This window comes from Sphaeramia orbicularis, chromosome 13 (assembly GCF_902148855.1).
Source record: "Sphaeramia orbicularis chromosome 13, fSphaOr1.1, whole genome shotgun sequence".
Lineage (NCBI taxonomy): Eukaryota > Metazoa > Chordata > Actinopteri > Kurtiformes > Apogonidae > Sphaeramia > Sphaeramia orbicularis.
Genome location: NC_043969.1, coordinates 30,198,272 through 30,225,906, shown reverse-complemented (window position 1 = coordinate 30,225,906; position 27,635 = coordinate 30,198,272). Strand labels below are relative to the sequence as shown.

The window sequence follows — 27,635 nt, the reverse complement described above, 5'->3', positions numbered from 1 at the left end:
AAGCAAACAAGTGGTTATAAGAAATTAATATAGAATTGGCCTAAGTTGAAAAGTAAAATACTGATATTTTATTTTGAGGAAAGAATAGTTAGTGACTTAGTTAAAACTTAATACCGAACATTATGTGTCTGCAAATTCCATGATTTGACTAAATGTTTGCACTTCATTTCCCATCATTTTTCTATTGCCACATGTAGTTACATTACAATCCTAAAGTAATGATAAAAAAAGTGATGAATGCATTTCCAATTCATTACCCAACCAGTGTTATTACAATTGAAGTTAAATTCTCAGAATGTAGTGAGACAAAAAAGTAATCATTTTGCAAATTCATTTTATTGTTCTTTATATGTCTTTAATCATGTACTTTCATGACGGATATTTTTAAAATAGTGCATTTGTAGGATTAACTGATATTGATTTCACATCTTAATGGTACCTCTACCATGATGGCTTTCTTTGTGTTTTCTCTCTGGTTTAACAAGATTATATAACATTTGGGTCCAAACAGCGCCACTAAGAGACCAAAACTGGAAGCCAGGATGGCAAACACCTCCACTGCATCTGCATATTTACCTGGAGAGTTAATATAAGCAGGGACAAAGGCCACCCACACAGCACAGAAGATCAACATACTGAAAGTGATGAGTTTTGGCCTCATTGAAGTTGTCGGGAAGATTCCTTGCCATAAATGCTAACAGGAAGCTGAGAATAGCCAGAAAACCAATATAAACCCAGTAACACTGCAAAACCAAGTGTAGATCCAACTACACACTCATAAACTATTTTATCATTATGATATTCAGTGTTTTTATGTGGAGCTGGAGATGCAGAGACAAGCCAAGCTGTGCAGATTGCTGCTTGGACAGATGTAAGAGCTAAAACGGTGCCTCTCTGCTGTAGAGGACCAAACCACTTGAGGCTGGCTCCACCTCCTGGTTTCGAGGCCTTAAATACAGCCAGAACCACCACGGTTTTCACCAGAATACATGAGACACAAAGCACAAAGCTGATCCCAAATGCTTGCATGTCTCAGTTGACATGTCCATAGTCTGGGGACGACCGATGAACAACAGTGAACACAGGAAGCACAGTTTAAGAGACACCAGAAGATGGAAACTCAGCTCTGAGTTATTGGCTCGTACTATTGGTGTTTTGCGATGATGAATGAAAATCCCCAGGACTGCAACACAAGTAGATGTGCCTAAAAGTGAGGCAAGTGGTCAAGCAGATACCCGAGGCTCCATGGTAGGAGAGGAACTCAGTTTTCTTAGGAACACCAGTGGTCACGCTGGGGGACTGGACCAGAAATCCTCTGGACAACTGGTGCACTCCATGGAGTCTAAGAGAGTAGGGAATTCATGTAATACAGTGCATATTGTAAATTATTTCCACCTTACACTATGTAAAATCCTACCGGTGTTATTGCTGATCTTTCCCTCAGAACACAGGATGCAGTCAAAACAACACTCTGGTTGTCCCTTCTTTCTGGACATCTGCGAGTACCAGGAGGGCAGCTGTCACTACACACTGATTGTGGTGGCTGCAGGAAAAGGTTTTAGTGTTGTTTCATATCATTCGATGTTGCACTGTGTATCAGATTAGGTCAAAAGCAACAGAATTCACGACTGACCTTTTTGGATATAAAATTCCAAAAGATTTTCTCTTCTTCAAGTGTGAGTTCTTCCCCTCTGGAGGCCACCTTCTTAACCACACCCACATTTTGAACCTTTGCTGTTCCATCTGGGAGCCACTGCCAGTTCATTACATCATATATCGGTAAAGCATCACCATTCTCATCAAAGGATACTTGGTCTCCAAATGGAGTGGTGAAGTTCACCTTTTCCAAGTAATACATGAGCTATGATACAGAAATCAAACAAACCAAATAAAGACTGTGAGAGAAATACCTCTATATGATTATTATAAGTAGTACAGCGGTGGTATGGAAGGACGATATGCAGGAACCCAGTGTATATGAAATGAACTGAACAGAAGATCCACAAAAACACTTTAAACTGTTAATTGTTATGACATGCCTTGTATCAACACTCTACCCATGTGTGTTAATGCACAACTGGAACTGGACCAATGTTTAACATGTGCAGCTCTTAAAAATTTAAGTATGAATCAGAGAATGAAAATATTTCACCAAAAGTAAAAGTTGTGGTCTATAAACCAGTTCCAATACTTCATCTAGGATCTGTGAGGAATATCTTTGCTTAATTTCTTGCTTTAAAAAAACTTGTGGACATTGTGTTTGTTTTTAGAACTATAGCTTTAAGAATACAAAAGTTAGGGAAAAGTTTAGGTCACAAGATTCTCTATAGATCTGTCCCTGATTATAAGAATACATTTAAGTTTATTGACTGTACTCAGTACTCTTCAAATTAACCACACACCTCACATTAATAACAATGACAGTAATGGAATTTATCACCTCAAATAGCTCATAAATCTGCTTACTAACATGATACTTTTTTTTGCTCTTATTTTTTCAGGTTTTGGTTGTTGTCAACATATTTTTAAGATCATTTCAGTATGTATACTACAGTTAAAAAGGTGTGAAAACGGTTATATACACACTGTTATGTACTAATACTAATACCAATAATAATACATTTTATTTGTAAGTGCCTTTCACAAAACCCGAGGATAAAAAGACAATAAAATATTAATATCATACCTGCCATGGCTCTATTTTTTGTAAACTGGCACAGCTGTTCCCAGTAAAAGGCCCCTTTACCAGGTTCACATGTGCAGCATGTCATCACGAGCATACGCCAGCGCATATACACTTTGTAGATATTATACTCAGGTCTCAGGTTAGAAACATCCAAAAAACTCAGTCTCCACATTCTCTATAATCTTCTCGTCCAGTGCACAGTGTTTCCTCCAGCTTCTACCCAACCTACTGGAGGCGGTGCAAACTTACAACTGAAATGTGTGTTCCCAAAACTGCCTCACTAAAACAGTATGTTAAAAACAAAGTGTTATCAGGAAAATGCCTTCATGTTGTGTAGCAGTTGTCATTCTGATAGCAATTTTAAACCCTCACCATGCTGTTCCATGGTGTGTTTGTGAATCGGACGTACTTGCAGTTAGGAAACTCCTCAGTCCTGTTATTTCTCCTCTGCGGATGGCAATACCCAGTGTACCACCCAGATATGGCATGAGGCGGGGAGTCTGTAACACAACGGCTGATGTCCAGGCTTCACTGGCCATCCACTGAAGACCAGTCACATTCTGCCTTACCACCTGGCCAGGGAAATGCATTCAAATTAATACACTGAATATGCTGTTCACACAACAAATACAGTGTTGTGATTAATTATTGGAAATAAAATACATATCAGTTATTTTCTATAGTTTATTTTTGTTTAATTACATAAGCTCATCTAATTACACACCTACTCTTCAACAAAATTAAGTTTTTTTTTTACAGAGATGTAAGTATATAGAGAAATAAATCAGTATATATCATCAGCAATAGTTGCTTATAGAGAAAAGGATGCATTAGCCTTGCAAGCATTTACAATGGCTGAGTTGTACAAGTTGAGGTTTTGGAAGGACTCATGATTTTTACCTTCCCCACTCCTACGCTCAGGTCCAAATAAACACTACTTCTTCATGCAAATAAAGATTACCATGATTATTGTTTCTTGTTCTTCTACTCATGAAAATAGAATAACTTAATAATGTGAAGATAGTAAATTGATCAATAGATAAAATCCAACCTCTTCCATGAGTTGAATCATGTGGATCTGATGTGCAAATACAATGACAACACGTGCTGTGGATTTCTTCATAATTTGTACAATCCTAATCAGTTCAGATGGGTTATCGCCCCACGGTAAAACCTCTGTGTAGGCCAGACAGCCTCCACCAGACTCAGCCAGATCCACCTGGAAAGACCGGGCAGCATGGAGTCCATAATCATCATCACTGACCAGCAGACCTGCCCACGTCCATCTGAAACGTTTTAGAATTTGAATCATAGCACGAACCTGAAAGTAGAGAGACTTATTTAGAAGAAGTTCTTTAGTCCTGTGAAACACATTTTGCATTTATCATCTTTGAACATAATTTCACCTGGAAAGCATCACTTGGGATTGTTCTAAAGAAGGATGGAAACCGTTGCCGATTGCTCAAGCAGGAACACGTGGCAAAATAACTCACCTGTAAAGAAGCATAAAGTGTACATACATGCTGTGAATCTCCTGTAGTTTAGTACAAGAATGTGGAGCTGAGATGTCATAACCCTTTAAAAATCACACATTTGAATACAACAGATCCAAACTACAGGTGATATTCATATAGAAAACTTACAATAGGTAATCTAAATAATCCTATCACATCCGAGGTGGCAATAGAAAATGTTGAGAAGGAATCACCCACGATACCCAGCACAGGAGGGGTCCCAGAACACGTGTCCTGAAGCAGAAACTGTTCTTCTCGGCCACTGGCCAGTGACAACGCAGCACTGAATCCAATTACAAGTGTGGCACAGTTGTCATAAAGACTGTAACCCAGAGTCACATTGGGCAGCAAATCTGACTTCCTGTTGATTTCATTGATGGCAAAGGCCATGGTCATTGCATGTCTGAATGCTGGAGGATCAAAACTACCAAAACATAGAATAGAATAGAATAGAATAGAATAGAATAGAATAGAATAGAATAAAGTAATTTCACATTGAAATTTAGAAATGCAATCACGTTTAAGGTACCGTAAAGAGTTACACATTTAATGAAAACACAAACATACACAACAAACATACATATTCTATCTGTAGAAATATGAAAAATGCATGATTGCATGATGCCAAAGCTGTACAAAATGAAGTCTTGCTATATCGACAAATCATATCTAAACAGAATTTATGACTATAACTGCCTTTGGTCCTGTACTGCTTCCCTTATGGCAGCTGTTCAAACAGACTGTGTCTAGGATGGGATGGGTCCTGGAGAATACAATGAACCTTTTTGAGGCAGCAACACAACACTAGCAACTATTTAAAAACAATATACAGTGCTTAGTACCCTCAAATAGACTGATGCTGTCTGTTTCTGCTTTGTGTGACTTACCCTTGGCAGGTGAGCTGCTGTGGCTCCGAGGTAAATGTCAGCTCAGGGAAGACAGACGTGTAGTGGACCTCAAACAGTCCACCCAGAATCACATCTCCCGGCTGGTGCATCCCATTGACATGAAACTGTCTCCATAATTTACAAGATGAGAAAAAAGAAGAAGAGACTGAGACAAAAGAAAAGAACAAACTGAAAATCAGCCAGACACACCAACACAAATGTGTCCACATATCTGCTCTCCTGTCTTTACCCCTGTTAATAATCATCATTGCCCCGTTACTCATTATTATATAGAGGATGAAGATGTTATCTCATCTTCATCAAAGTTGCAGGCCACCCATCATGGTGGTGGGAGTGACAATCTAGTTTACTTGTTCATCATGTTATTTTTTTTTTTGTTGTCTTTTAGTGGCATAACCAGTTGAAATTCTTATTTCCTGACAAGCAAGTAATTGCTGCAGTATATGATATATGTATGTAGTATTGACATTTCAAACTCTCTGTTGCAGAGGGAAGTTGTGTGCCAGAACACAATTACAATGACCAAAATCACCACAGAATCTATGTATCCACATCCATCAATGACCAAATTATGTAAAAAGCTCATTGTTTTCACATATCTGGAAGTTTTCTTCTTCAAACAAAAACTCATAGCTGGCTATTTTGACTGTCAGTCAAAATAACACTGTGTCATAGTCACATGGTGCATCAGCCAATAGTTCTAGCCAGGGGTCACCAACCCTGGTCCTAAGAGCTATATCCTGCATGTTTCACATGTTTCCCTCTTCCAGCACACCTGACAGTTGTTATCAGGCTTCTGCAGAGCTTGATGATAGGCTTATCATTTGAATCAGGTGTGTTGGAAAAGGGATACATCTATAAAACATGCAGGATAGAAGCTCTCAAGGACCAGGGTCGGTGACCCCTGGTTTAAGCTACATTATAGTTCTGTTAGCTTAGCTCTGTTTTTAGACAGAAAACAGATAAGAGTAAAATCACAAGTCACCTCAGTTTTCAGTCCAGTTTAGGTGTTGTTAATAGCTGCACTAAAGATCTGTTTGGAATCATCCAAACCTGGTCAGAACTGTCACAATTTACTCTGAAGTGAGGATAAACACCCTTAGCAAAGATAGTAACATCAATTCACATTGACTTTATACCTTCATAATGTTGGGAGTAACACAAGTAATACATTAGAGTAACAGATTACTTTTTGCTGTAACGCAGTAGTGTAAGGTATTACTAATTAATTTTCAGTCGTATTTTACTTGGCACATGTTCAATAGTGCATGCGCTACAACACACTTTACGCCCATAATTTAATAGCTCAAAGGAAAGACAAAACAGCAAGACTGTGAGACCTTAAGGAATCAAAAATGGAAACTTCTATTTCCTGTTGGTGTTTAGCCAAAGGGTAAAGATGGCAGAGGACAGTACAGACAGACATGGAGGTTGTTGTGCCGCATTCTTCTCCCTGCCGAAACCCCCCTTCTAAGTCAGCCATGTTTTTGTCTGTTGAATATTAAAGAATGTATAAACTGTAAGCTATGTAAAACTTTCAAAAGTTAAATCTTAGATACACAACACAAAATATATAACAATAAAAACAGATACAGTCAAACTTCATCACCTGCGGGTGGGGCTGTAGTTTTCGGCAGGGAGCAGAATTCGGCACCAGGTACTGCCGGAAACTGCATCGCCCATCAGAATAAGCCTATGAAGCTAAAGGAGTGAAATGACTTTAGGAGCTCAAATTTGGAGCTATTCTGGTGTGGCATGGTGAATTTGGTGCATGTTGTACTTTTCGTGGCTAACTTAGGAAGGGGATGCAGTTTTCGGCAGGGAGCAGAATTCGGCATTACGAACATAATGTCCATGACTAACCCTAACCCTTCCACAAGCTAGTTAGCATGACCCCTGTGATCAGCAATGACAAGGTAAGCTAACGTTTCTTTGACTAGTTAGAATTATTAATTATTATTATTATTATTATTATTATTATTATTATTATTGTTATTTTATTTTTTTTTTTATCAATTGCGACATTATCTACCGGTGTCCTTGGCACCCCCTGTCTGAACATGTACAATGTAAAAAAAAAAAAAAAAAAAAAAAAAATCATAATATTAAAAAAATGCAAGCCTTCCTGCTGGGATTCCCCTTGCCGCACACCTGGAAGCCATTACATGGTTATGAGGCTTCTGCAGAGCTTGATGAGCTGATCATAACTGAACCAGGTGTGCTGGAAGAGGGAAATATCTAAAATATGTAGACCATGTTTGAATACCCCTGTACTTTAACCGTGGCTTTACTTACTGAGCTATCCGTCCTCATGTACTTCGGGCTTAAATGTATGCATCCCAAGGCTGTCCTATGTGTTGTATTGGGCGTAACCCTATGCTATTTAAGAGGTGAGTCATGTAACGCATGACAATTGTGACACAGTAATATTGTGAGGCACGGAATTACTTTTAAATTACAGTAGCAAGTAATCTGTAATGAATTACAGTTTGGAAGTACCATAATCGAACTCACCTGTGATGAAGAAATGCTGGTATTTCAGCATCAAACTCCATTGGTATCACTTAGACCTGCATGTGTTGGGTTCTCCTTCCTTTCAGTGTCTGCGTGTTAATGTTTTGAATATCACCTCACTATGTAAAACAACAACCTTTTAGCAACAAATACACACAAAAAATAACTTTTACAAAAACACATACACTCATGTAGTCTTCTTTTGTAGGAATTTAGTAATTTTAATGCCAGAATATCCTTTCTTCAGTGCACATTTCCCATTAAAAAAAAAAAAAAAAAAAAAAAACACTCAGTAAAGGATCTAGCTCAGACAATATTTTCCTCTATTCCAGAAATAAGACCAGTACTTTACTGTCATTCATGGCCTCCACACTAAAAGAAAACAAAACTGAACTCAATTGCAAATTTGAGATAATATAACCCAGCCAAAAGTATGCAAAGAAAAAATGGGGCTTGTTTGATTTCATTTTGTATATGAAGTCCTGTTCAGATTCAGTGCACAAAATTGTAATCGGACCAACTACTGCCTTAATTTGCATTAGTCAGTAATTGTTGCAAATAAGAGAGAATGCATTTGCAGTTAAAATCACAGAAAAGCCATAGACTGTTTACATAATGTATAGTATTTACAGACAATTGTATGAGATCCTGCAGTCTACTAGTAACACCTGGCACATGTTCATTGTCTGCCCCCTAGGTGTCCTCACTGACTTGCTTTTCAACATAACATGTGGGTTTGTCACCACAGCTCTGTCCTGAATATGATTTTTCCTGATTATATGGAGGTGTCTGTAAAAATGTTAATTTTGTGTGTTTGACTAGCATCTATTTGTGCATTATTCTGAATCCTCTTATCTCTTGGCCCCAGGCCTTTTGTCCAAAGCTCCTGTTAGTTAGACAATGTGCTATTTTTATTTGTTTCCTCTGCTGACAGAAATTGTGTATAAATATGAAGGATGTACTCTGCACTCATCCATACATGGTGATCACTTTTTTGCTTTTTCCTCAATTAAGGCAAGTTGATCATGACAATGTATTCCACATAGTGGGGGCATCTACATGCATCCAGACATAGTTTGACATAAATAACAACTCACAGAGGCATGTAGGCAATTTTAGATAATTTAGATGAGTTTTATGCATAACCATATGCATCACCTGAGATTTAAAAAAAATCATATTTAAATCTCTACACTAATCTCTAGAAAACACTAGATGATATATTAATTTAAAAGTGTTATAGTGGAGTAAAAATAAAACTCTCAAAAAACTTTTTGAGGATATACATGATTTACATACATGTGGATAGAGTGGAAACCACCAGGTCCCCTCCCTCTGTTGTTTGGTAAGTTAGTGCACAGAAAGAGGAAATCATTTCTCTGAAAATCTATATAAACCAATGAGAGACACACTCATGCAAAGACTGCAGCAATGATTAACTGTGTTCTGCTTATTGGTTTGAGTCTGACTCTGGGTTTCTTTGAGCATCCTTCAGCTCTTTTCGGGGACAGATCAGGGGATGGTCTTAAACAAATGCCTGGGACTGGCACAGTCAGTACTAAAGCAACATCAGTGAAATGTAAGCTCCAGGGTAATGCTCGTCTACCTGCATTCTCCATGGATGGGGACTACATTATTGGAGGTGTCTTCTCCCTTCATTACTACATGCACACAGTGATGCATGACTACACCAGCATGCCTGAGCCACTGAGGTGCACAGGGAGGTAAATCAGAGGAAGATGTGGGAATCAGAGGATGTTAGACTAGTAATAGAAATAGTGTGATGATAACCTAGCAGCAAACTGAAACTGTTTTATGTGCTGCTGCACATAGTACAATGGAGTTTCATTGTCAGTGTATCTATTCTCTATTGTCTCTGTTGTCATGTTTTTGATGATTATTTTCTAACACCATAATGAACAAAGTCACACCAACAAACACGAGTGTGAGAGGATTATGAATTTTTGTAAAAACCAAACAACAATATGGTCTATTTTCCTGTTTTGGTAAACAGGTACTCTGGGATATATTTCTTTTGCATACAGTAGTTGTCCATAACAGAACAATTATTCTTCATTTGTTAAATTTGTGAACTGTTCTTATGGTATGATAGGAGTGTTTCACCTGTGACATGAGTGTCTTTGTGCAGTGTTGACTCTCGCGAATTACGTTTTGCCTCTGCCATGATGTTTGCCATTGGTGAGATAAACAACAGCACAGAGCTGCTGCCAGGCGTTACACTCGGTTACCAAATCCATGACTCATGTGCTTCAGTACCTGTTGCTGTACAAGCAGCACTTCAGCTCACAAATGGCCAGGACCCGGAATTTGACACCAGTCAGAACTGCTCAAACTCTGGCATGGTTATGGCTATTATTGGAGAGTCTGGGTCAACGCCATCAATCGCCATGTCACGCATCATTGGGTCTTTTGACATTCCTCAGGTAATAGTTTGAACCTTTAGTCTGTAAAATGATGCTGCCTGTGTTTCACTGTTTAGGATTTTACTAAACCTGTTTCTTCTTGTTTTTCATCAGGTCAGTCACTTTGCCACTTGTGCGTGTTTGTCTGATAAACAGCAATATCCCAGCTTCTTTAGAACAATCCCCAGTGACCAGTTCCAGGCTGATGCACTGGTCAGACTAGTCAAACACTTTGGTTGGACTTGGATAGGGGCTATCCGGTCTGACTCAGACTATGGGAATAATGGCATGGCATCATTCCTGTATGCAGCCCAGAGAGAAGGCATCTGTGTGGAATACTCTGAATCTTTCTATCGAACCCACCCACGAAGCAGAATCCAGAGAGTGGCTGAAGTTATCCGCAGGTATGTACAGAAACATCCTGCAAGACAAAATTCTTTGGGTTTATAAAGGCAGAATATTTTTGAAATTTCAGTCAATAAATATTATCTTTCTTTTTGTGGCCACCTGTGTGTAGCATTAAAAGAAAACAGCAATACAGGGGTTATGTGAGTTTTTGAAGTACAATCTATGACACTTTTACAAGTGTAGATTTGACACATAATATAAGCCAGTTTTTATTGTATTTGTTATTCCTCTGTGTTTCATTTGAAGTTTAGTGATACAGAATGTTCTTCCAGGTCGACATCTACAGTTATTGTGGCATTTGCAGCTTCTGGAGACATGAGGATCCTTTTGGAGGAGTTGTCACGTCAGCCTTTTCCTCCTCGCCAGTGGATCGGCAGCGAGGCCTGGGTCACAGGATCCAGACATGTTGAGGTTCAGCTTCTGTGTGGGAGCTCTTGGATTTGGCATTGAACAGTCTGCCATCCCAGGGCTCAGAGGACTCCCTGCTGAATATTCTCCTTCTGAACTGACTGCATCCCCTGTACTTACTAAGTTCTGGGAGGAATCTTTTAACTGCAGACTGGGAAAAGGTGAGAAAGTGGCTGTATATTACACATAGTTGGTGCTTAGTGCATCTTTGTTTCATAAGTCTCCCTCAAGGTTTGGTTTAAATAAAAAAAAATCGTTAAATATATACTCATTGTAGAATGAAACACACTTGTACCTCTGTGTTTTAGGTGAAGGCACAGATGAGAGGGTGTGTGATGGAACTGAAGACATACACAATCTCCAGAGCTCATACACTGACCACATCTCAGCTCCGAATCACTAACATGGTGTATAAGGCTGTGTATGCAATAGCACATGCCATTCACAATGCATTATGTGTGGAAAGAAATTCCACAAGTCATGTGACCAGTTTGCTAAGATTCAATCCACCAAGGTCTGTCTGGTAAAATCAGTAAAAATATTTAGTCAAAATGCCCAAATTTGTGTTTTTTAGATAAATAATTGTTGTATGTTCAAAAGAATTTCATTTCTTGCTAACCATATCTTTACACTGTCACAATATTAATTCACACAGGTTTTCACTCAGCTGAGGAAAGTTAATTTTTCTCACAATGGTTATAGTGTTTCGTTTGATGCCAATGGTGATCCTGTGGCCACATATGAGCTGGTAAACTGGCAGAAGAGTAAAAGTGGGAGGAATGAGTTTGTGACAGTAGGATTCTATGATGCATCGCTGCCACTGGGCCAGGAGGTCCATATCAACAAGGACCTCACATGGATGGAGGGAAGTACACAAGTAAGGATACTCAAGAAATAATACCTAGGGTAATTTAATGTCATATTTTCATCTTAATAATAAGGTCTGTGCTATATATTGTATATGCATGAGTTTGTCTGTATTTGACAGGTGCCTGTGTCAGTGTGCAGTGAGAGCTGTCGTCCAGGGACTCGTAAAGTGCTGCAGAAAGGAAAACCTGTTTGTTGCTATGATTGTATACCATGTCCCGAGGAGAAATAAGCAACTTACAGGTAATCTTTTTCAATACATACCAGGGGCCAGATCCACAAAAGGATTGCACAGCTTTTGCAGGCACAAAAATGCAAATGAGACAAAAATATTTGCCTGTATTCACAAAGCTCTCACAAGAGGTGGTAAATGCGGCGTCATGCAGGTGGCACCAGTGTTAGGCCGGTCATTTACACTGATGTAAATTATGGACTTTTTACATGGGGACATTTGCTGCAGAGTCATCAGCTTTTTATACAGATGAGCCTTAGCGCAAAAACTGCCTTTTTACAAAAGCAGCACAAATTTCTCTATGCAGTTGTCTGGTGCAGATACTGACTACTGAAACCTGGCCCCTGACCTTACCACTACCTCTGTCTCTGTAAATCTCTGTATTTCCAAATGTTCAAGTGTTGCAAGGCTTGAATGAAGTTTAATGATGATGCAAAAACTTCAGTCAGATATTCGGAGGGATGAAGTTGGTATTCATGCTAGTCACAGAGTTTTGGTACTTAAAAATTAAAAATAAGGATGATCAGACTGCTTTGTTGCATATCAATATATCCTTACAGGGTTCTCGCTAGCGTCATTTAACGTCGGGGCCCCCCAGGGACAGCGTCGGGGGCCCCTGAGATTTGACCCGCGACGCCGTCTTTCAACCAGCATAGCAGTGTTTCTTTGTGTGTGTGTGTGTGTGTGTGTGTGTGTGAGATCGTCCAGCATAATGATAACGAGATTTGAATTTGAAAAAATAATTCCTTTGTCTTGGCGCAAAGCGCTGCATACAGGAAATGAGAACATTAATCAACACCCCTTTGTGTGCCTTGGTATTGTCTGACACCCACCCAGCAGCATCACTTGCCTTATGCTCCCAGACCCCCCTACAAACTCGTGCAAGGTACATGGTTCCCCTACACTGTGAAAAATCCTAGTGAGAACCCTGCCTTATTACCCCCAATGTCAGATTTCAACAGTTGCAAAAAAAGTCGGCATTAATGACTGTCAAATCCTGATCCTGACTGATATGCTGTTCATGAAGTTACAGCTTCTGCACTTGTGTACCTGCACACAACCTCTTCTGGGGCCCATGGGCTTTGTGAAACACATCCAGTGTAACACCAAACCCAACATCAGCATTACTGTTTCTGCAAATACATTCAGTGACATGGAACGTTAAGGTCGGGCATGCACATTTCAGGGCCTGCCTGAATTACAATTAAGAGGGGCCTACATTGATGTACATTTCAGTTGATGTGTTAAAGATATGAAATGTTACAGAACATGAACATTGAGGCTAGGTCTGTGTGTGCGTGTTTGCTTATAAGACACATGCAGTCTGAGAGATTTTACTACTTCGAGTATGGACCAGTCACTGAAGAACAGACAAACACCTGGAACACCAGAAACTCTGGCGGGAAATGTGGTCGGTGTGTTTGCACCAGCAAATCACCAACACTATAACCTCTGTGAATAGGTGCAAATTGCAGGTGGAAACAGTATGCAAATCCCTGTGCAATTATTGACTACGATCCATTGTTTGTGGACCTGGCCTTAGATAAGAACATGTCATGTCAGACTAGTAAGGCATTTTTTAATCTCTTTTCAGATTCTCCTGATTGTTTCCCTTGTCCCAGTGAGTTTTGGCCTAATGCAAATAGAGACTCTTGTCTCCCCAAGCCTGTGGAGTTTCTCTCCTTCAATGAGGTCTTAGGAATCATCCTGGTCTCATCTCAGTTGCTGGAGCCTGTTTGGCCATTATGACAGCGGCTGTGTTCTTCCGTCACAGGACGACCCCCATCGCAGGGCCATAACTCTGAGCTGAGCTTCCTGCTGCTCTTTTCACTCACTCTGTGTTTCTTATGTTCAATAACTTTCATCGGGACACCGTCTGAGTGGTCCTGTATGCTGCGACACACAGCGTTTGGAATCACCTTTGTGCTCTGCATCTCATGTGTCCTGGGAAAAACTATTGTTGTCTTAATGGCCTTTAAAGCTACACTTCCAGGCAGCAATGTCATGAAATGGTTTGGTCCTCCTCAACAAAGAATGACTGTAATATGTTTCACATTTATTCAGGTTTTGATCTGTATTATTTGGTTGGTTGTCAGCCCTCCTTTTCCAATGAAGAATCTGACCACATTTAAAGAGAGGATCATCTTAGAGTGTGCATTAGGCTCTGCTATAGGGTTCTGGGCTGTGCTCGGGTACGTAGGACTACTGGCTGTCTTCTGCTTCGTGTTAGCTGTCCTGGCACGGAAACTTCCTGATATTTTAATGAGGCCAAGTTATCACCTTCAGCATGCTCATATTCTGTGCAGTGTGGATCACATTTATCCCAGCGTATGTCAGCTCTCCTGGAAAATTTACAGTTGCTGTGGAGATATTTGCCATTCTGGCCTCCAGTTTGGATTAACACTGTGCATTTTTGCCCCAAAGTGTTATATCATACTGTTTAAGCCAGAGAAGAACACAAGAAACATTTGATGAACAAAAGTCCACAGTAGGAGGTTTAACATAGTAAGGTAATTTATATTTATAACTTATGCACTGGACATACATTATGATACATGTCTATTCTTGTGGTTAATTTAACATTCTCAATTTTTCTTTTGTGTTTTTTTTTTTTTTTTTTTTTTTTTTTGAATGTCCTGAACTTTTAAAACCAATTTGTATGAAAGGATGGAATTCTGTCTGACACTGTAATAAACCATTACTTTTCTGACTCATTCTGTCATATCAGTAGAAAAGAAATTAGTATGGGCAAAAGGAAGGGTTATTATGATACAAGATAATACAAATGTATATTATAGTACATTAAAATTAGTGACCATTTAATTTCTTGTACGTTAAGGTGACAAATGTGACATAAATAATGTTCAGTTGCTGAAAAAATACAGACCTTAACGGAGTACATCCTTTTGATATCAATAAATTACTACAAAAACATTGACCTTTGACAGTTTGTATGAAATTGAAAGCCCGAACTCCACAAAAAATACGGGAGAATGTCTGAACAGGTGCATATGCTTTAATAAACATATATAATGTGAACTTTGTCATTTTCATTCATGGTCATATACTTTGCCAGAAAGTTTGATTGTATACTTACAGCTCTCAAGTCAGTTTGAGAGACTAGACAGGTATTCAAAGTGTACCATTAAAAGGCCATAACACAGAGAAATACAACAAAATAAAATGAGAATAGGATCGGAAAAATGTCTGTAGGTGTAAGAGTGTAAGAAAATTACTAAATATAAGTAAGAGGTGATAGAATGATGCTCAAGGAAATGATGAATATAGATAAGTAATTAAATAAAACCACAAGGGCCCCTGCTCTGTGTTTGGGAAGTTGTTACACAGTAGAAGGAGGGAGGCATTGTTGAAAGTCTATATAAACAATGAAGAACACACTCATGTCAGACTTAGCCATGATTAACTCTGCTGTTTTTATTGGTCTGAGTCTGGACTCTGGGTTTCTTTGAGGGTCCTTTTGCTCTTGTTGGGATAGATCAGGAGAATGGTCTTAAACAAATGTCTGAGTTTACGAAAGTCAAACATTGCACAGTCAGCACATCAGTGAAATGTAAGCTCCGGGTAATGCTCTTCTGCCTGCTTCTCCAGGATGGGGACTACATTATCGGGGGTGTTTTCTCCATTCACATCTACATGCACACAGAGGTGCATGACTACACCAGCATGCCTGAGCCACTGAGGTGCAACAGGGAGGTAAATCAGAGGGAGATGTGGGAATGAGGGGATGTTAGACTGTAGTAACAGAGATGATGTGATGAAGAGGTGTTTTTATGTTGTGCTTAAATCATGTTGCAAATGTTTTTGTACTTATGCTTATAACACAATTACCTACCTGTTATTTGTCCTGCATTCAAACAGGTGTATTAGTGTGCATTACTTGCGACAGCAGTGAAAGAGTATCAGCTGACCTTCACAGAACATTGTTTTAAAATCTGGAAAAAAAAACCCAACAAACTGTTGCATCGTGACGTTTCCAATATAGGCAATTATTTCATAAAAAGAAAAAAGCCATAACTTGGTCTTTCCTGGGTCTCAGGAAGTTAGTCATGTCAACCATTATCATTAACAGTATGATCTACTCTCATATTTTTTTGTCAGACTCTGGGTTATATTTATTTTATATGCAGTAATTACACGCTGATAACAAAAGCAGGTTAGATGAAGATGGAGAAAGACATAAAAATTATGTAAATTATTGACAATAAATCAGTGTTTGAAATTTCCCCATATTAATAAATAACATTTTGAGTTGATCAGAATGTGTGGAACAGTGATATTTGTTATTTTAATTGTGAGGATGAGATGACTTTTACAGATTTTTGTTTATCAACACTAATTCAGATGTGGGATTTTATGCCTTTTCCTAATATATGCATTAAAAACGGAGTGGACTAAATTTATATAACAGTATGATTTATTCTCAAAATTTCACTGAGTGTATTTATTTTACATGTAATGATTCAGTGATGTTCACTGTAAATTAGAAAAGTGCCTGGTTTTTGTAGAAAATAGATTTAAAAGATTTAGAAATATGTAGCCAACAATAAAAACTTTTTTTTTTTTTTATAATCTATGTCTTAAATATTCTGTTGATCAAACTATATAAAACAGTACAATCTATTTTCCTGATCAAACACGTTCACTTAAACTTCTTTTACATGCAGTAGTTGTTCATAAATGAGCAGAAATTTCTTCTTTTGTTAAACTTGTGAACTTTTCTGATATGTCAGCATCAACAGTGACATAAATGTGTTTGTGCAGCATTAAATCCCGTGAATTACGTTTTGCCCGTGCCATGGTGTTCGCTATCAATGAGATAAATAACAGCACAGAGCTGCTGCCAGGCGTTACACTCGGTTACCAAATCCATGACTCATGTGCTTCAGTACCTGTTGCTGTTTCAAGCAGTGCTTCAGCTCACAAATGGCCAGGACCCAGAATTTGACACCAGTCAGAACTGCTCAAACTCTGGCATGGTTATGGCTGTTATTGGAGAGTCTGGGTCAACTCCATCTATCGCCATGTCACGCATCATTGGGTCTTTTGACATTCCTCAGGTAAATAGTTTGACCCTTTAGTCTGTAAAATGATGTTGCTGTGTTTAACTGTTTAGGATTTTTACTAAACCTGTTTCTACTTGTTTTTCTTCAGGTCAGTCACTTTGCCACTTGTGCGTGTTTTTCTGATAAACAGCAATATCCCAGCTTCTTCAGAACAATCCCCAGTGACCAGTTCCAGGCTGATGCACTGGTCAAACTGGTCAAACACTTCGGCTGGACATGGATAGGGGCTATCCGGTCTGACTCAGACTATGGGAATAATGGCATGGCATCATTCCTGTATGCAGCCCAGAGAGAAGGCATCTGTGTGGAATACTCTGAATCTTTCTATCGGACCCACCCACGAAGCAGAATCCAGAGAGTGGCAGAAGTTATCCGCAGGTATGTACAAACCCTTTGGTTGTTCTCTGTGACAGACAGGTGTTAGGGCTTTATTTTTCACCTCAGGGCTGTAGCCTGAGCAGAGGAGCGGGTATTCAGATCCTATGAGCAACTAAGTCTGTTCATAAGATAGTATTTTCTTCATGGTTCATCCAGTGCTTGTGCCTCCTTGTGTGCATCCAGTTAATTCTAAAATTGTTGTGAATGTTGTGTAACCACATGCAGGTAGCTTAAATATTACTAAGCTTTCATACACTGTCATTTCCTATCAGTCTCCCTATACACCAGTAACTATGCACCAAAACTCCAACGGAGAATTCTCAGCTGTCTAAAAATATCTAAGTCTTGCAATGGTATCCTCCGAGAAATATAATAGAATACACAGTTTTAAGGTCAAAAATCCAGCATCTGTTCAGCCCTTAAATCTCTAGAAAACTGAAGGAAAACTGACATTTTCTTAAATGCCAGACTTTACTGCTACTTTGGGTGTTGTAATGAAATGAGAACTAGGAGCAAGAAATAAGAAACTTGCCATGTGACATTAAATTATCCTCATTTTAAAATACTTAACACTATTTAATATAGTCATAAATAGGCATTAGTGACTTCACATTTTTCAGATCGACTGATTTGTCAATAAAGTCGAAGTCGAGTTGACTTGTCGTATGATGACGTCATCACATTGACAGCAGAGGAACAACACAGACTCACAGCCAGTCAACAATGAGCAACTTGTACAAATGTTCATTGTAACATTAACAATGTAAAGTAAAGAGCAGAATAAAAAACTAAGACACAAGCATCAACAGTCCTTCTCAGACATTTAACCAAACAAAACATAGGCTAACACCTTGAATTTTCTGTTAAATTTAAGTGAACAACATAAAGTGGGAAAAGTTAAGACAGCAGCAGAAAGACGCCACAGTAGCTATGTTAGAGAAAAGAGCGCATTGTCTTCATGACATACATGAACAGAATAATCCAACATACTGGCTGTTCAAATTATTATTCAATATTGGTGGTGCTTACATGGTTCAGAACATTACTGAGACCGTGGTTTTTCTAGATCACAGTCAGTTTAGTTCCAACTCTGAGTCGTCTTCTTCCTTGAGTCTTGGCCATGCACTAGTGATGTGCGGGTCTTTTTTTTTTTTTAAGCCACTTTGTGGAATTTTTTGACCCGCCCCACAAATAAAGTGACATTTTTTGGACCTGCACCAACCTGAGCCAGGTCTGCCTGATCCACGCATCACTACTGCTCACTGCGCTCCATGTTTTCATGCAGAAAGATGAGAGTATCGACATGCACTGAATGACAGCTCGAGCGCTGTCGGGTGATGGAAGGGAGAGAGAGAATAACCAACGACTAGTCAACTCCTCCAAAGTACCGTCGACTTGGCCACAGATGTCACCACATCAACAAACTGACTTTTCAGTTAATGCCCTAGCCATAACTCCATTGTACTGTGGTTGGTACTCTCTTATGCTAATGCTGATTATAATTAAAAAAAAAAAAAAAAAAAAAAAGGATTTTAGTTAAAATTGGACAGATTTTAAAAAATAGTGCATCTCTCAGTTGTCCTGCTGATTAAGTTGCCACCTCAATTCCTACTTCATCTTGTTGTTTTCAAACCACCTTAGAGGTGTGTTCCAGGCGTACCAGCCAGTGGTAAAATGTGGTTAGACATCAATGTGGCTTACTCATGAAAACAGTTTAAAATGGATTTCACAAGCCAATCTCCAAAAGTGACATTGAAATCTAAAATGTATGGTTTTTGTTCACCCACAGTGTTTTATGTAATCTGAAAATGAATCTAGTTTGACATAAAATGTCCTTTAGGTCAACATCTACAGTTTATTGTGGCATTTGCAGCCTCTGGAGACATGAGATCTTGCTGGAGGAGTTGTCTCGCCAGCCTTTCCCTCCTCACCAGTGGATCGGCAGCGAGGACTGGGTCACAGATCCAGATCTGTTGAGGTTCAGCTTCTGTGCAGGGGCCCTTGGATTTGGCATGAACAGTCTGTCATCCCAGGGCTCAGAGACTTCTTACTGGATCTGTCTCCTACTGTAGTGACTGCATCCCCGGTGCTTACTGAGTTCTGGGAGGAAAAATTTAACTGCAGACTGGGAAAAGGTGAGAAAGTTGGGTTGTTTAAACACATGCTGAATGACTTTATGATTTTAGACAATGATTGATCTTAAAGAGGAAAGCAAACCCCGGAAAATGTTTTATTTCAATTTCTAGTCTGATGTCTACAGGTTGAATAACAGCGTTTACAAGTGAATAAATACAGTTTCCTCATCTGCTGATATAGTGTCATCTGATGTCAAAATTGATCATGCATCACTGTCATAGCCTTGGTCAGACACAGGTCTACAGACAGATGTGAGGTCTGCACAAATAGGGTATTGTGTAAAATAACCCATAGTGCTATGTGTCCCATAAGGAGCAGGGAACTGCACACGAAACACTGCATGAGAACTCGATAAAAGAGGCCTGGAGCAAATAATGAGCAAAGTTTAACAGTTTAAGAGCTGCTTGATTTATATTGACAGATACAGCCTCTGATCACAGATAAATTAAATGTATTTAATAATCAAATACACCCATGCCTCTGTGTTTCAGATGATGTAAAAGATGAAAGGGTGTGTGGATGGAACTGAAGACATACACAATATCCAGAGCCCATACCATGACACAGCCCACCTCCGAATAACTAACATGGTGTATAAGGCTGTGTATGCAATAGCACATGCCATTCACAATGCATTATGTGTGGAAAGAAATTCCGCAAGTCACTGTAAACAAATTTACCAAGATTCAGTCCACACAGGTCTGTGAACAAAATCAGTAAAAGGCTGCAATTCTCCAGTTTAAAATGGAATTATTATTTTCATAATTTGTATAATTTATTTAAATTTTATAGGTTTTCACTCAGCTGAGGAAAGTTAATTTTTCTCAGAATGGTTATAGTGTTTTGTTTGATGCCAATGGTGATCCTGTGGCCACATATGAGCTGGTAAACTGGCAGAAGAGTAAACTGGGAGGAATGAGTTTGTGACAGTAGGATTCTATGATGCATCGCTGCCACTGGGCCAGGGAGGTCCATATCAACAAGGACATCCCGTGGATGGAGGGAAGTACACAAGTAAGGAGAAAGCACATTTATCTTAGTAATAACATCTGTACAATACATTAGTATATGTGTGAGTTTGTCTGTATTTGACAGGTGCCTGTGTCAGTGTGCAGTGAGAGCTGTCTTCCAGGGACTCGTAAAGTGCTGCAGAAAGGAAAACCTGTTTGTTGCTATGATTGTACACCATGTCCTGAGGGAGAAACAAGCAATGTCACTGGTATGTCTTTCAATATGCATGAGATAACCACAGGTTATGTCACACTACTAAAAACATGTTTGGTCCTTTTTCAGATTCTCCTGATTGTTTCCCTTGTCCCAGTGAGTTTTGGCCTAATGCAAATAGAGACTCTTGTCTCCCCAAGCCTGTGGAGTTTCTCTCCTTCAATGAGGTCTTAGGAATCATCCTGGTCTCATTCTCAGTTGCTGGAGCCTGTTTGGCCATTATGACAGCGGCTGTGTTCTTCCGTCACAGGACGACCCCCATCGTCAGGGCCAATAACTCTGAGCTGAGCTTCCTGCTGCCTCTTTTCACTCACTCTGTGTTTCTTATGTTCAATAACTTTCATCGGGACACCGTTCTGAGTGGTTCCTGTATGCTGCGACACACAGCGTTTGGAATCACCTTTGTGCTCTGCCATCTCATGTGTCCTGGGAAAAACTATTGTGTCTTAATGGCCTTTAAAGCTACACTTCCAGGCAGCAATGTCATGAAATGGTTTGGTCCTCCTCAACAAAGAATGACTGTAATATGTTTCACATTTATTCAGGTTTTGATCTGTATTATTTGGCTGGTTGTCAGCCCTCCTTTTCCAATGAAGAATCTGACCACATTTAAAGAGAGGATCATCTTAGAGTGTGCATTAGGCTCTGCTATAGGGTTCTGGGCTGTGCTCGGGTACGTAGGACTACTGGCTGTCTTCTGCTTCGTGTTAGCTGTCCTGGCACGGAAACTTCCTGATAATTTTAATGAGGCCAAGTTTATCACCTTCAGCATGCTCATATTCTGTGCAGTGTGATCACATTTATCCCAGCATATGTCAGCTCTCCTGGAAAATTTACAGTTGCTGTGGAGATATTTGCCATTCTGGCCTCCGTTTTGGATTAACACTGTGCATTTTTGCCCCCAAAGTGTTATATCCTACGTTTAAGCCAGAGAAGAACACAAAGAAACATTTAATGAACAAAAGTCCTCTGTGAGATGTTTAACATAGTGAGATACTAATTTACACTCCAACTCATGCACTGCACATACAGTTTAACAAACGTCTTATTCTTGGTGATTAATGAATGGAATATTCTCTGTTTTGTTTGTTGGTTTCATAAATGTCTGGAACTTAAAAAAATATATATTATTTGAAATATGTTGTAGCACTGAAAAAACACAACAAAAATTGCACTTTCTGTTTGACATTGAACCATAACCTTTTGACTGTTTCGTATTAATAGAGAATGAAATGAATATGGGTAAAAGGACAGGTATAGTGATTAGAAATTAGAAACATCATGCAACTATATATTATGACACTACAGTACAAAATCTACACTGTGTTACTATTGAGGTATTTGAACAATTCTGCCATAATCAATGTTGTGTTTGTTGCACTACATGTTCTCAGTAAATTAAATATAAATACAAAAACAATGCCATCTCAACTTTTTCTTTTTTTTTTAATTAAAAAATATTTGCACCAAAACAAAATAAAGGAGAACGTCTTGAATAATATAACATATAAACCTTGTCAGTTTCATTTTTGGTGTTTAGATGCATCTTGAAAAGCTTTCGAGTGATTTTTTTTGGCCGTTGACCTTGACCTACATTTTCAAGGTCAAATTGGAGTCAATTTGGACAGCAATGTTAACCTACATTCTGTCAGGGTTTCATGGTCAGTGCACAGTGACCGGGGCCTCATTGTCAAAAGGGGGATGGCTGAGGGGTCATCACATTTAACATTGGCTTTGTCCGTGGTCATGTGGTTTAAATGCCTGAAAGTTCAGTTTTATACACCTCTCTCATCAGATTAGGCAGTCTATTAAAAGTGTGTTTAAACTCTCAAATATTAGGGGCTCAAACAAAGTTAAAAAATGAAAATTGGAGAGGAAAAAAAATATTAATTGTAGGTGCCATTTGCTTATTTCAGTTCTGTTATTAATTACTGAATAGTGATTTTATAATTTTATTTTATTTTAAAAAGGTGTTTTTGGTTGTTGTGTGTGCCAATGGGCGGAGCTTGGGCGTGCGCGACAGGGCTAGAAGGTATACGGCATTAGGGCCGAGGAGAGCTGACGGTTTTTTCTGACCGTGTTCGGAACGTGTTCGGAACGTGTTCGGGGTGTTGTGGACGTTTTGTTTGCATTTGTGCCGTGTTTTGGACAGTGTAACGTAAATTAGTGGAACTCTGTATGTATGTGCTTTTGTTTTCGTAATTTTGTTTTAATAAATCGAAGAAGACGAACTTTGTGGAGGACACACTCTTTTAACACGAGGTCAGCCACAAGCTCCAAGTGGAGGTTTATTGGAAAACCTACATTAATATTAGAAAATATATCCTTGAAGTATCTGCAAAAGTGAAAGAAAATTTGTGAAATAAAAGGAAGAACTGAAAAAAAGATAATTAAATAAAGCACAATGACACCTCCCTCTGTTGTTTGGTAAGTTCTTATACAGTAGAAGGAGGGAGGCATTTGTCTGAAAATCTATATAAACCAATGAAGAACACACTCATGCTCACATGGAAATGATTGAGCCATGATTCACTCCGCTGTGTTTATTGGTCTGAGTCTGACTCTGGGTTTGTTCCAACATCCTTCTGCTCTTGTCTGGGATAGATCAGGGGATGGACTTAAACAAATGCCTGAGTTTACAAAGTCTCATACTGACACAGTCAGCACTAAGGCTACATCAGTGAAATGTAAGCTCCAGGGTAATACTCATCAACCTGCATTCTCCATGGATGGTGACTACATTATCGGGGGTGTTTTCAACATTCATTACTACATGCACACAGAGGTGCATGACTACACCAGCATGCCTGAGCCACTGAGGTGCACAGGGAGGTAAATCAGAGGGAGATGTGGGAATGAGAGGATGTTAGACTGTAGTCATACAGGTGTTGTCATGATGAACTCTCAGCAAACTGAAAACTTTGTATGTACTACTGCACAATGTACAATGAGCTAACAGTAATTTCTACTTGTCTTAGACTAATGGACAATAGTTTGCTTTATCAGTCTTCTTATTGTCTATTTTCTCTATTGTTCTAATGGTGATGATGACCTTGCAGCAAACTTAATGTATACTTTTGTACAATCTGCACATGCCTACTAGTTATTTTTACTTCGTATACACTATATTAGACAAATTAGTTTGAATCACTGATAACAGTGATAGTGTGTGAAGTGCCTTCTGTAGAATGTTGTCTTCAGCTGATATGAACCATTATTATGACAGTATAATCTATTCTCATGTTTTGGTGATTTTTTTTTTTTTTCTAACATCATAATGGACAAATTGCTGTGATTACATGCCAACAACAAAGTGTGAGAAAAATATAGTTTTTAGAAAACAGTTTTAAACCGGTGCGAACAGCACAATGACTGAATGAGATTTTTTTAATTGATGTTTTTAAATATTGTGTTGCTCAAGTATCTAAAACTGTATGAAATATTTTCCTGTTCTGACACTCTGAATACATTTCTTTACATGCAGTAATTTTCAATAACTGAACGGAATTTCTTCTTTCTAAACTTGTGATTTGTTCTTATAAAATGTGAGTTTCAAGAGTGACATGAATCTGTTTGTGCAGCATTACGTCTCGTGAACTGCGCTTTGCACGCACCATGATATTCGCCATTGATGAGATAAACAACAGCACAGAGCTGCTGCCAGGCGTTACACTCGGTTACCAATCCATGACTCGTGTGCTTCAGTGTCTATTGCTGTGCAAAAAGCCCTTCAGCTCACAAATGGCCAGGACCCGGAATTTGACACCAGTCAGAACTGCTCAAACTCTGGCATGGTATGGCTATTATTGGAGAGTCTGGGTCAACGCCATCAATCGCCATGTCACGCGTCATTGGGCCCTTTGATATTCCTCAAGTAAATAGTTTTGACCCTTTAGTCTGTAAAACGATGTTGCTGTGTTTCACTGTTTAGGATTTTACTAAACCTGTTTCTACTTGTTTTTCATCAGGTCAGTTACTTTGCCACTTGTGCATGTTTGTCTGATAAACAACAGTATCCCAGCTTCTTCAGAACAATCCCCAGGACCAGTTCCAGGCTGATGCACTGGTCAAACTGGTCAAACACTTCGGCTGGACTTGGATAGGGGCCATCCGGTCTGACTCAGACTATGGGAATAATGGCATGGCATCATTCCTGTATGCAGCCCAGAGAGAAGGCATCTGTGTGGAATACTCTGAATCTTTCTATCGGACCCACCCACGAAGCAGAATCCAGAGAGTGGCTGAAGTTATCCGCAGGTATGTACAGAAACATCCTGCAAGACAAAACTCTGGGAGTTCATAGAGTCAGAGTATAGGCCTGGTGTTGCAATTCTACTTTAATATTCTCATTAAACTTATTTTAGAGTTACTTTAAAACATCCAGAGCTCAAAAACATCTCACTTTATGTTGAGAGATGCTTCTTTTCTAAACACTTCAGTGGCACAGGTTAAGTATCCAGGTGCAGTAGAGTGTTATGTACAGCTGTAATGGATTGTGGCCACCCTGCATACTGTTGTATAGAGAAACGGGTTGTGTGAGTTTTCAAGGTATAATCTGACATATTAAATGTATAGATCGACACATAAAATGATAAGATAACTAAATAGATATAACTCCAGCCACAGTTCCAGTGTCTACCATTTCAATAAAATAAATCCAAGAAATCAATTTCTTTAGGAGAAAGGACAGATCTTACTCCTCAGTCATTCACCTTACTTCTCACTACTAATCTGTGTCGGTCATTGTGGTATTGTCATAGTGAGGCAAGTCTACCGTAAATCAGCCCAGTCTTGTCCGACCTGACCAAGGAAGCTGGAAATAGCATTTGGAAATAACCTATTTTAGTGCTGATAATCTCATTTTAAATTGCGGACTACAGTCAGGCATATATATAAAAATTAGACTTTTTCAAGATCACTTTTAAAGTCTGTACAGCGCCTTTAATGGGTATGTTATTGATCAATCTGCTTTGATGATTTGCTCTCTGACACTGATTAGTCTTGCCTACATATCTAATTTGCACTAGAGATGTAGGAAAACAGTCACTTTAAATCCTGTTTTTATTGTATTTATTTTTCCACTGTTTTATGTGAACTTCATTTATATGATACAAATTGTTCTTTCAGGTCAACATCTATGGTTGTTGTGGCATTTGCAGCCTCTGGAGATATGAGGATCCTTTTGGAGGAGCTGTCACTCCAGCCTTTTCCTCCTCACCAGTGGATCGGCAGTGAGGCCTGGGTTGCAGACACAGACTTGTTGAAGTATAACTTCTGTGCAGGAGCCCTTGGATTTAGCATTGAACAGTCTGTCATCCCAGGGCTCAGAGACTTCTTACTGGATCTCTCTCCTACTGTAGTGACTGCATCCCCTGTACTTACTGAGTTCTGGGAGGAAGTGTTTAACTGCAGACTGGGAAAAGGTGAGAAAGTAGTTGTAATATCACTCATAGTTGGTGCTCAGTGGTTATGCGGCCATTTTGAGTGACTAAATAGTTTCTATTCAAAAGTACATGTGTATATATAACTATTGTAGAATGAAACACACTTGTACCTCTGTGTTTTAGGTGAAGGCACAGATGAGAGGGTGTGTGATGGAACTGAAGACATACACAATCTCCAGAGCTCATACACTGACACATCTCATCTCCGAGTCACTAACATGGTGTATAAGGCTGTGTATGCAATAGCACATGCCATTCACAATGCATTATGTGTAGAAAGAAATTCCACAAATCATTGTGACCAGTTTGCTAAGATTCAGTCCACACAGGTCTGTCTAGTAAAATCAGTAAAAGGCTTCAGTTCAAATCTCCATAATTCGCATTTTTCTTTTTTTTGGATAAATAATTGTATTATGTTTAATTTCAATTTCATCTTTTGCTAACCATATCTCTACACTGTCACAATTGAATGAATTCACACAGGTTTTCACTCAGCTGAGGAAAGTTAATTTCTCTCAGAATGGTTATAGTGTTTCGTTGATGCCAATGGTGATCCTGTGGCCACATATGAGCTGGTAAACTGGCAGAAGAGTAAACTGGGAGGAATGAGTTTGTGACAGTAGGATTCTATGATGCATCGCTGCCACTGGGCAGGGAGGTCCATATCAACAAGGACATCAGATGGATTGAGGGAAGTACACAAGTAAGGAGACTCAGAGAATTATGACCTAGGGTCATTTATGTATTATTTTTTTAATCTTAGTAATAACATCTGTACAATACATTAGTATATGTGTGAGTTTGTCTGTATTTGACAGGTGCCTGTGTCAGTGTGCAGTGAGAGCTGTCGTCCAGGAACTCGTAAAGTGCTGCAGAAAGGAAAACCTGTTTGTTGCTATGATTGTATACCATGTCCTGAAGGAGAAATAAGCAATGTTACAGGTAAATTTGTTCAAATACATACTAGATAACTATAGATCCAGTCAGAGCAGTAAAGGGCATTTTTTTAATCTTTTTTTTCAGATTCTCCTGATTGTTTCCCTTGTCCCAGTGAGTTTTGGCCTAATGCAAATAGAGACTCTTGTCTCCCCAAGCCTGTGGAGTTTCTCTCCTTCAGTGAGGTCTTAGGAATCATCCTGGTCTCATTCTCAGTTGCTGGAGCCTGTTTGGCCATTATGACAGCGGCTGTGTTCTTCCGTCACAGGACGACCCCATCGTCAGGGCCAATAACTCTGAGCTGAGCTTCCTGCTGCTCTTTTCACTCACTCTGTGTTTCTTATGTTCAATAACTTTCATCGGGACACCGTCTGAATGGTCCTGTATGCTGCGACACACAGCGTTTGGAATCACCTTTGTGCTCTGCATCTCATGTGTCCTGGGAAAAACTATCGTTGTCTTAATGGCCTTTA

General features: G+C 39.1%; 3 pseudogenes; 2 read left to right on the top strand and 1 right to left on the bottom strand.

Annotated features, from left to right (window-relative positions):
* Window positions 1-406: 406 nt before the first annotated feature.
* On the bottom strand, window positions 407-5,212 carry LOC115431113 (extracellular calcium-sensing receptor-like; annotated as a pseudogene).
* Window positions 5,213-9,239: 4,027 nt separating this feature from the next.
* LOC115431112 (extracellular calcium-sensing receptor-like) lies at window positions 9,240-21,757 on the top strand (annotated as a pseudogene).
* Window positions 21,758-23,507: 1,750 nt separating this feature from the next.
* Window positions 23,508-27,467, top strand: LOC115431111 (extracellular calcium-sensing receptor-like; annotated as a pseudogene).
* The last annotated feature ends 168 nt before the right edge of the window (window positions 27,468-27,635 follow it).